Raw genomic sequence first — 10,710 nt, 5'->3', positions numbered from 1 at the left:
TTTCTTCTCGACAACATGACAGTGTCAAATTTGGAATCCGACGTTTCGATTTTCCGGAACCGCCATCAACTTTACTTATTAATATGGGTGCCATCTTGGATCTTTACATTCTTGGATTAAGATTTTTTTTCGATTACGATGATGTTAAGATTCGTATTTGCCGTTTAATAGAAATTTTTAGACCGTAAAGTCCACAATAAGCTAGTCAACTCCAAAAACGAGTTAAAACAACGTTTAGTTGGGGAATGGCAACGCACACCTGAAGATTACATTAAAAAAATAATTGAAAACATGTCGAACCCGCTACAACAAGTTACACAACATAAAGGCAATCCTACGAAGAATTAATTTGTTTAAATGTTTTTTTGTTTATATAAATTTTGTTTACAAATATTATATTCCTGGTATGTGTCCGAATATTTTTGCAATAGTAAAATTATGCTTTGTTTTCTTTGTTGGATAGTACCTTTGTATATAATTAAATTTAAAAGATCAAAAATGTATTTATATACATGGTGTTTCCTAAGTACGGTATATAACTTCGGGAGCGTATTCTACAGCTAAAATAAAGGTAATTTTGTTATATAAATTATATCCCAAAAATGCGTCGTTGCGGAAATACAAGGTGTGAACATTTCTTTAAAAAAGTACAAGTTTTTAAATATTTCCGAAACTACTTGAGACAGTTTAATGAAATTTGAATAAAACAGGCAAGTACTCAACAAAAATAATTCATATCTTCATACAAGTATTTCTTCTCTTAAGAATAATAAAAAAGAATGAAAAAATTTAGCTACAATGATTTTTATTTATTTATTCTAAAACTGTTCGTCCTACGAAAAAACATCAAGAGACCTTTTTTCTTCCAAATCAAACACATAATTAAAAAAAGGAACAAAATATTTGAAAAGAAGAGTGGCGTACCACATTTTTCCTTTAAAATATCTAGCAATTATCCTGCCCGCACGCCACTGGTTACACAACAGCCATTGTTTTTAGCGTAAAATACGCTAACCTGAATTAACTCTCAAACCCTGCAAAATTTCATTGAAATGTCTCAAAGTAGTTTCGAAAATATTTAAAAAATTGTAATTTTTTAAAGAAATTTTCACACCTTGTATTTTTGCAATGAAGCATTTTTGGGATATAGTTTATATAACAAAATTACCTTTATCTTAGCTTTTCTTTTTTTTTCTTTTTTTTGCGAGGAGGTGGGAATCTTCTTAAGACACACGGCTTGGTTATCAGCCGGGTAGTGTGGGATTCAACCGACCATTACGACGGCCGCCTGCCGACTAGAACCACCTCCCCTCTTCTGCCCCGGGACTATCTTTCGGTATTGCTTCGGGGCACGGACATTCACGTACATGACGTCACAAAAAAGGAAAAAAAACATTTATCTACGAGGACGACAACGGGTCCTCACTCCGTTCTTCTTCCTTTCCCTCTCATGCTCTATCTTCATGTTCACTATCGCTTCCATCAGTCTTTCAAATGCATCCCACTTCTCCTTGCTCTCCAACAATTCACGCACTATCGTGCCTCGGTCTAAAACCAGTCCTTTCGCCCTGGCCTCAACTCGATAGTTCTCCCTCTCTGGACACTCCTATACTGTATGTTCTGGTGTGTCCACCGGACTTACTCCATCATCCCCGCAGAACCAGCAGTGGTCGCTTCCTTCCACTCCAATCCTGCGCAAGTACTTACCAAACACTCCATGCCCGGTGAATACCTGCGCCAACACATATCCAGTCTTTGTCCATTCACTCATGCACCACTGCTTTACGCTGGGGATGAACACTTTCGCCCACCCATCGTACCTCTCCCATTACTTCTGCCACTCGTCCAAAACCCACTTTCTGATCACTTCCTTAAACTCTACTCCTTCCTCCCACATTCTACACCTCTCCAGCACTCGCAGTCTCACTGGCGGTATCTTGGCTAGGGCCAACTCCGCCGTAGCTGGCGCCGTCCTGTAAGCACTTGATACCCTTAGAGCTAATGACCGATTGGCCCACTCCAGAATGCCGTTGTACTTTCTGTACGTCAGCTCAGCCTACCAGACTGGAGCCGCGTACGGCAAGGCCGACGATGCCGCCGTTACCATCAACCCCATCGTTTCATACGATAGGCCATTCGTTCTCGGTAGGATTCCTTTCAGCTTTTGGATGATCCTACCCACTTTTTCCGCTGTTCTTCGGGTGTGCTCGTCAAAGCGAGTGTCCCTTCCGAACCATACACCCAGGCACTTCACGCATTCTTTGCTTTCGTACGTCACTTAATTCACTCTCACGCTCATGTTCCTCACTTTCCTTCTTCCGGCCAGGAGCACCATCTCCGTCTTGTCCGTCGCCATGCGCAATCTCGTAGCGCGAAAAGTGTCGGAGACCAGTTCCATGGCCCGTCTGGTTCTCCCCTTTAGGATTTCCCCATCCCGAGCCTCAACCATCAGCGCCAGGTCATTCGCGTACGCCACCGGAGTGACGCCCTTTGGGTAACCCGCCGTTAGGACCTCGTCATAGTATAGGTTCCACAAGACAGGGCCCAGAACAGACCCCTGTGGAACGCCACACATTATCTCACGAACCTCCCCGTTAGGCAACACTAAAAAGCGCTCTTGCAGGTACGACTAGACGACATCCACCAGGTACCTGCTCACCGGGGACCTCCTCAATACATTCATAATGAGATCTCACGGAGCCGAATTGAAAGCATTCTTAACATCTATCGTTACCATAACGCAGAAGCCCACGTCTGTGTAACTTTTTTCCCTGACACCCTCCACAATCCGCATTATGGTCTGCATGGCGTCTATGGTACTCCTACCCTTCACAAACCCATACTGCCACTCGCTTACAATAACATGCTGCTTCGCCTCTTCCAGCAATCTGGTCTTGACCACCTTTTTTGCCACCTTCCCGAGTCCGTGGACCAGGCAGATGGGCTGGTACGCGGTCTCCGCGCCAGGGTCCCGCTTTGGCTTCTCCACCAGTACTAGTAGGATTCTCTTCCAGACCCCAGGGTAAACGCCCGAGGTTAAGATGCGATTAACGCAACTAACCATACCCTGTCCCAAGATACAGCTTCAAAACCTCGTTCGGGAGCCCACCTTTATTTTAGCTGTAGAATACGCTTCTGAAATTGTGTACAGTACTTAGAAAACACCCTGTATACTAGAAACATTGTTGTAACCAAAGATTACGCAATAAATAATCTTAGTTAATAATAAGTTAGCAAAAAACTTAAAACTTCCAAAAATACCATAGTGCCCGAATATTAATGCGAGTCACTGTATATTTAGTTAACTAAATGTCCAACACAATTGCACAAGTGACAAAGGTCATAACAAACTATGAAATTAGTGTAAACTAGAAAACCACAAGCGACCACCGATCATCAAGAACCTTTGACGATCGGGAGTTTTTTTCTTTTGGAACGGGGCAAATGTTATGTGTGAATTAAGAGCAACATTGGGATTCTACTAAGGCTGTAGGAGCATATAGAGAGAATTAGAGAGGTGTTGAAGAGGCGTTGCGTGTTGTGTGAGAGACTATATGAGACTGCCCTAAATCTTAATTTTTCATACCGAATGTGAACCTCATCTTATCCATATACATATATTTTTACCACCTCACAGTCATACCAGTTAGTGTAAATCATTAGTGCAAAGGAATAAGGATTGCTTATCAGTACGGTGCCATGAAGGTGTGAGAAAAATGATGGGTGAAAAGAGTTATGAGCGTGGGAAGAGTGTGGAATGTGTATGCATTTGAATGATGTAAACATTGCCCTTAAGAGTGATAAAGAAAGGTTTACGTTGGCAAAAAAAAGAAATTTATTACTGGGTGAAGATGATGGGTATTTTCTCAACAATAATCTTATGTTGATTAGATCGATATTAAAATTCATATTTAACAAATCAGTTAGACCCAGAATTCCGTCGAAATAGCCATGACAGTCGAATAATATAAAATTAACGTTGAATTCTTGGAAAAGTGGAATAATTGCGACGAATTGCGTCATTTCACTACCTACAGCTGTTTTGACAATGTTTGTTGATTCTCGAATATGGTCAGGAAAATACTGTTCAGCAAAAACTGGTTTAATTATAGAGCGACTATTGCAGGTATCTATTAGGTCGTTTAGTATGAAATGAATAGAATTGAATTGAAACTTTAGTCATTTTTTTTTCATATGAAATGTTTTTATTGTCAATCGAAATATGCACCACCATTATCAGTACACTTCTTCCATTTAACGGGAAGTTCATTGATTCCCCTGCTGTAAAAGCCTGCAGGCCGGGAGTCGATAAACTCGTGGAAGGCAGTTTTGACAGCCTCGTCGGAGTTGAATGTTTTCCCTACCAAGAAGTTATCCAAATTTTGAAAGAAGTGGTAATCAGTGGGTGCTAAGTCGGGTGAATACGGTGGATGACGAAGAGTTTCCAATTCCAACTCCTATAGCTTGGCCAAGGTGACTTGTGCGGTGTGTGGCCGAGCGTTGTCGTGCAACAATAGCGGTGCGCTTCGATTGACTAATCTTGGCTGCTTAACCGTCAGTTGCCTCATCATTTCGGTTAGTTGTCGGCAGCAGACATCAGCCGTAATCGATTCACCAGGTTTCATGAAGTTGTGATGGATGACACCTGCGTTGGACCACCAAACGGACACCACACACAAGTTTCTTTTGATGAAGATTTTTTTTCGCACAATGTTTTGGTGGTTCATCTTGATCCAACCACTGCGATGAACGTCTGGTATTGTCATATAGGATCCGTTTCTCATCACAAGTAACAATCCGATTCAAAAATGGATCGTTATTATACCGGCACAACAAAGAAACACAAGCTTCGAGACGTCGTTCTTTCTGTATGTCGCTCAACTCATGCGGTACCCACTTGTCCAGCTTCTTCACCTCACCAATTTCAGCCAAATGAGTCAATATTGTTTTTTTTTGGTTACACTGAATATTAACGAAAACTCGAACGCACTTTGACGTGGATTCGCTTCCATCACGGCTTTCAGATGATCGTTATCTACTTGAGTTTCAGGTCTTCCACGCGGTTCATTTGTTAGGTCAAAATTGCCAGAACGAAATTTCATGATCCAACGAGATACTGTTTGATGTGAAGTGACTTCAGTACCAAACACATCATTAATATTGCGAGCCGTCTGACCTGTTGTGGTTCCATGGTGGAACTCATATTTCATTAACATACGAATTTCACTATTTTGCATGGCCGCACAAAATTTTTTATAAAAATAAAAGTTTTCAATAATTTTTAACACTTTAAACTTTGATCGAAAGAGGAAGAATGTGCCTTTTCCACATAAAAAAAGTCAAGTCCAAATATAGATTTAGAGTGAAGTTATTCGAAGTTGAATGTGGCATTTCGAGAATCTACTCATCTCATACTACACGACCTAATATTAATGATTTTAAGTCCAACAATTTAAACTCAGTATATAGCAGAGTGCTTTCATAGGGCATATCTATCCCTGTCATTCGGGATTCCTTAATTTGGGAACATCCCGAAAATTTCCATTTATTTCTATCTCCGTACACTTAAAAACGTCTTTTTCTATTTCAGGGAAGTACTCAAGTCCTCGTCCCAGCAGAGTAACCATGAGTAAACAATTCCTCACTAATCACATTATTAGGTCTCGTATTTTGGTAATGATTACAAAATTTGAAATTGTTATTGTAAATAAATTTTTCGGTCCATTTTCCGGGTGTAAAACGACTAGATTTTATGGTGGGATATCTCGAGGTGGTTGATATCGGAATTGGTTTAGATAGTTAATCTGGTCTTAATTGACCTGATTTAAATATATTTACAGGTTTTTCAAAAACTTCCCTATTTGTCGAGTACATTCTAGGAGGTAAATTCCTGGGTTGGGGAAAGTAGTTCTTCTGATTAAATGTTTGGTTAAAATTTGGATTAAACCGTTCAAATGGTCGATAAAAATTTGATTGACCATTATCGTTCGAATTCAAATTTGAGAAACACTGATTGTTATAATTTTTTATTCTATTTGGCTTTTTTTGATAGATATTCTGTCTCGATTTATTACCATCTACTACGCCGTCAAGCGATTGGAAATTATGAAATTCGTTAGCATAAGCCATTGCATCCTTTAGGCTATCTGATTTCTTGAGGTGGATATTATTTTTCAATATTCCCAAACAGCCACCAATAAACCTATCTAAAGCTGTCTTTTCATGGTGTTTAATGTCGCATTGTTTTTGCATTACACATATTGTGTTATCCATATTTATACGTTGTATAACGTTACTGAAAATGAGTTGAATTCTATTCCCGAAATTCAACAGAGGTTCATCCTTGATGGGTTTTACCCTAGTTAGTTCCTGAACTAAGTTTTCTAAATCCCTTCTATTGGAAAAACATTGAATCAAACAATTTTTCAACGTAACCCAATTTTTGATTTCCGTACGATTAGCAACTAATTTTTCGATTTTATCAACCAATTTATCCTGAATCGATTCAAAAATATGAACGTCTAATTCGCAATCTTTAAAAACGCAATAACTTCTAATCAAACTCTCGCAACGGTTGATAAACCTATTAAGCGTATTGCTATCACCATTGTAGTATCGGGATTCAATGGGACATCAAATTCCACTACTAGAGTAGATATGGGATGGTGGTTATATCTACGAAAGAAATCACAGTTCAAGAAATAAAAGCTGTAAGTGTGCGTTTATTAACTAAAGATAGAAGAACAAAAGGAAGAAGAGCAAGCGGACCGAGTCCTGTCTCATCTCAGTTCGTCGTTTTCGGGACTGCCCGGGTCGGCCTTTTCCTTTTCCAACTCTCTTAACTGCTACCTGTGTTTCTGGATTTCTCACTCCCGCTTAATCACATCTGGGCACTAGAAGTCCAGAGAATCATCACTCTAATTGTCTTCATAATGTCTTTAAGCATGGGGACGCGGTATTGTAAAATACAAAGAACGAACACTTAAATTAAAAAAAAATGTCAATGGTCAAATGAATTATGGTGTGGTTTTCTGATCCTACACAATTAAATGGTTTAATAAAATCAAGCCATGACTTAAACAAATCCCAATTTAATGAGGGGTTTGGCATGTTTGCACTGTTTGAGGCTTTATTAAAAGTCATCACTGATTTATTTTTAGAAGATACTTTATTTTCCTCAATTAAGACGTTAAGACATCGACTTGAAAGTTGATCGATCGAATCCTCGATAGCAATATCGGACATTAAATAGTATCTCAGAATATCGTCTCGAGGAGCTCTTTAAGATGAGTAATGAGACTTGGTGAGTTTTCCAGACAAACAGTCATGTATGTGGCAAAAACACATTTATTGTGACTTTTCAAATTTTGAAGCTTCATAACTTCTGCAACTGAGGAGCAAATTCCTCAAACAAAGACTCAAAATAATCAGCTCGACGAGATCTTTAAGATGACATAACACATCATGGTAAAATCTTGTTCAGTTTTCCTGACAAAAAAGTACATCTTGTGCTCAAACACGCAAATTGTGTGACTTCAAATTTTGAAGCTCGATAATAGCGACAAATGAGGACCAAATTTTTAAAAAAGACTCAAAATAATCACTTAGACGAGATCTTTAACATGACAAATAAGGCTTCATTGTATCTTGGTAAGTTTGATAGAAAACGAGTAATTTATGTGCTCAAACACACATCTTTTGTGACTTTCCAAGCTTAGAACCTCACTAACTTCGTTAAATGAGCTCTTAATCATGACTGAAATGGCTTCATGGTATCTTGGTGACTTTTCGAGATAATGAGTAGTTTGCGTACTCAAACACGCGTCTTTTGTGACATTCGAAGCTTTGAACCTCACTAACTTCGGAAAATGAGCTCTTCATCATAACGGAAAAGGCTTCATTATACCTTGGTGACTTTCCAAGCTTTGAACCTCACTAACTTCGGCAAATTAACTCTTCATCATTACTGAAATGGCTTCAAGGAATCTTGGTGACTTTTCGAGATAATGAGTAATTTACGTGCTCAAACACACATGTTTTGTGACTTTCCAAGGTTTGATCCTCACTAACTTCGGTAAATAAGTTCTTCATCATGACGGAAAAGGCTTCATGGTATCTTGGTGACTTTCAGAGATAATGAGTAGTTTACGTGCTCAATCACACGTCTTTTGTGACATTCCAAGCATAGAATCTCACTTACTTCGGCAAATGAGCTCTTTATCATGACTGAAATGGCTTCAAGGTATCTTGGTATCTTTTCGAGATAATGAGTAATTTACGTGGTCAAACACACACCTTTTGTGATTTTCCAAGCTCTGAACCTCACTAACTTCGGTAAATGAGCTCTTCATCATGACGGAAAATGCTTCATGGTATCTTGATGACTTTTCGAGATAATGAGTAGTTTACGTGCTCAATCACACGTCTTTTGTGACTTTCCATGCTTTGAACCTCACTAACTTCGGCAAATGAGCTCTTCATAATGACTGAAATGGCTTCATTGTATCATGGTGTCTTTTCGAGATAATGAGTAATTTACGTGGTCAAACACACACCTTTTGTGATTTTCCAAGCTCTGAACCTCACTAACTTCGGTAAATGAGTTCTTCATTATGACGGAAAAGGCTTCATGGTATCTTGGTGACTTTTCGAGATAATGAGTAATTTACGTGCTCAAACACACGTCTTTTGTGACTTTCCAAGGTTTGAAACTCACTAACTTCGATAAATGAGCTCTTCATTATGACGGAAAAGGCTTCATGGTATCTTGGTGACTTTTCGAGATAATGACTAATTTACGTGCTCAAACACACGTCTTTAGTGACTTTCCAATGTTTGGAACTCACTAACTTCGGTAAATAAGTTCTTCATCATGACGGAAAATGCTTCATTGTATCTTGGTGACTTTTCGAGATAATGAGTAGTTTACGTGCTCAATCACACGTCTTTTGTGACTTTCCAAGGTTTGAAACTCACTAACTTCGGTAAATGAGCTCTTCATTATGACGGAAAAGGCTTCATGGTATCTTGGTGACTTTTCGAGATAATGAGTAATTTACGTGCTCAAACACACGTCTTTTGTGACTTTCCAAGGTTTGAAACTCACTAACTTCGGCACTCGTTTTCTAGAAAACTCACCAAGACAGAATGAAGCCTTATGAGTCATGATGAAGAGATCAACGAGGTTATTCTGTTGTCAAATTTTGAAGGTATTTGGAGCTCATTTGCCGAAGTTACGGAGGTTCAAATCTTGAAAAGTCACGAAAGATGTGTGTTTGAGGACATAAATTACTCGTTTTCTAGAAAACTCACCAAGACAGAATGAAGCCTTATGAGTCATGATGAAGTGCTCAAAGAGGTGATTCTGTGGTCCAATTTTGTAGGTATTTGGAGCTCATTTGCCGAAGTTACGGAGGTTCAAATCTTGAAAAGTCACGAAAGATGTGTGTTTGAGGACATAAATTACTCGTTTTCTAGAAAACTCACCAAGACAGAATGAAGCCTTATGAGTCATGATGACGAGCTCCACGAGGTTATTCTGTTGTCAAATTTTGAAGGTATTTGGAGCTCATTTGCCGAAGTTATGGAGGTTCAAATCTTGAAAAGTCACGAAAGATGTGTCTTTGAGCACATAAATTACTCGTTTTCTAGAAAAGTCACCAAGACAGAATGAAGCCTTATGAGTCATGATGAAGTGCTCAACGAGGTTATTCTGTTATTAAATATTGAAGGCATTTGGAGCTCATTTGCCGAAGTTACGAGGTTCAAAGCTGGAAAAGTCACGAAAGTTGTGTGTTTGAGCACATAAATTACTCGTTTTCTAGAAAACTCACCAAGACAGAATGAAGCCTTATGAGTCATGATGAAGTGCTCAACGAGGTTATTCTGTTATTAAATATTGAAGGCATTTGGAGCTCATTTGCCGAAGTTACGAGGTTCAAAGCTGGAAAAGTCACGAAAGTTGTGTGTTTGAGCACATAAATTACTCGTTTTCTAGAAAACTCACCAAGACAGAATGAAGCCTTATGAGTCATGATGAAGTGCTCAAAGAGGTGATTCTGTGGTCAAATTTTGAAGGCATTTGGAGCTCATTTGCCGAAGTTACGAGGTTCAAAGCTGGAAAAGTCACGAAAGTTGTGTGTTTGAGCACATAAATTACTCGTTTTCTAGAAAACTCACCAAGACAGAATGAAGCCTTATGAGTCATGATGAAGTGCTCAAAGAGGTGATTCTGTGGTCAAATTTTGTAGGTATTTGGAGCTCATTTGTCGAAGTTACGGAGGTTCAAATCTTGAAAAGTCGCGAAAGATGTGTGTTTGAGCACATAAATTACTCGTTTTCTAGAAAACTCACCAAGACAGAATGAAGCCTTATTAGTTGTGATGAAGAGATCAAAGAGGTGATTCTGTGGTCAAATTTTGAAGGTATTTGGAGCTCATTTGCCGAAGTTCCTGAGATTCAAATCTTGAAAAGTCAGGAAAGATGTGTGTTTGAGCACATAAATTACTCGTTTTCTAGAAAACTCACCAAGACAGAATGAAGCCTTATGAGTCATGATGAAGAGCTCAAAAAGGTAATTCTGTTGTCAAATTTTGAAGGCATTTGGAGCTCATTTGCCGAAGTTACGGAGGTTCAAATCTTGAAAAGTCACGAAAGATGTGTGTTTGAGGACATAAATTACTCGTTTTCTAGAAAACTCACCAAGACAGA

At 38.9% G+C, this 10,710-nt stretch overlaps 1 pseudogene; it reads right to left on the bottom strand.

Annotated features, from left to right (window-relative positions):
* Positions 1–4,151: 4,151 nt before the first annotated feature.
* On the bottom strand, positions 4,152–5,426 carry LOC136346417 (histone-lysine N-methyltransferase SETMAR-like; annotated as a pseudogene).
* Between the last annotated feature and the right edge of the window lie 5,284 nt (positions 5,427–10,710).

Source organism: Euwallacea fornicatus, chromosome 23 (genome assembly GCF_040115645.1).
Source record: "Euwallacea fornicatus isolate EFF26 chromosome 23, ASM4011564v1, whole genome shotgun sequence".
Classification (NCBI taxonomy): Eukaryota; Metazoa; Arthropoda; class Insecta; order Coleoptera; family Curculionidae; genus Euwallacea; species Euwallacea fornicatus.
Note: the sequence above shows the minus strand (reverse complement) of the source record. Positions and strands in the feature narration are given on the sequence as shown.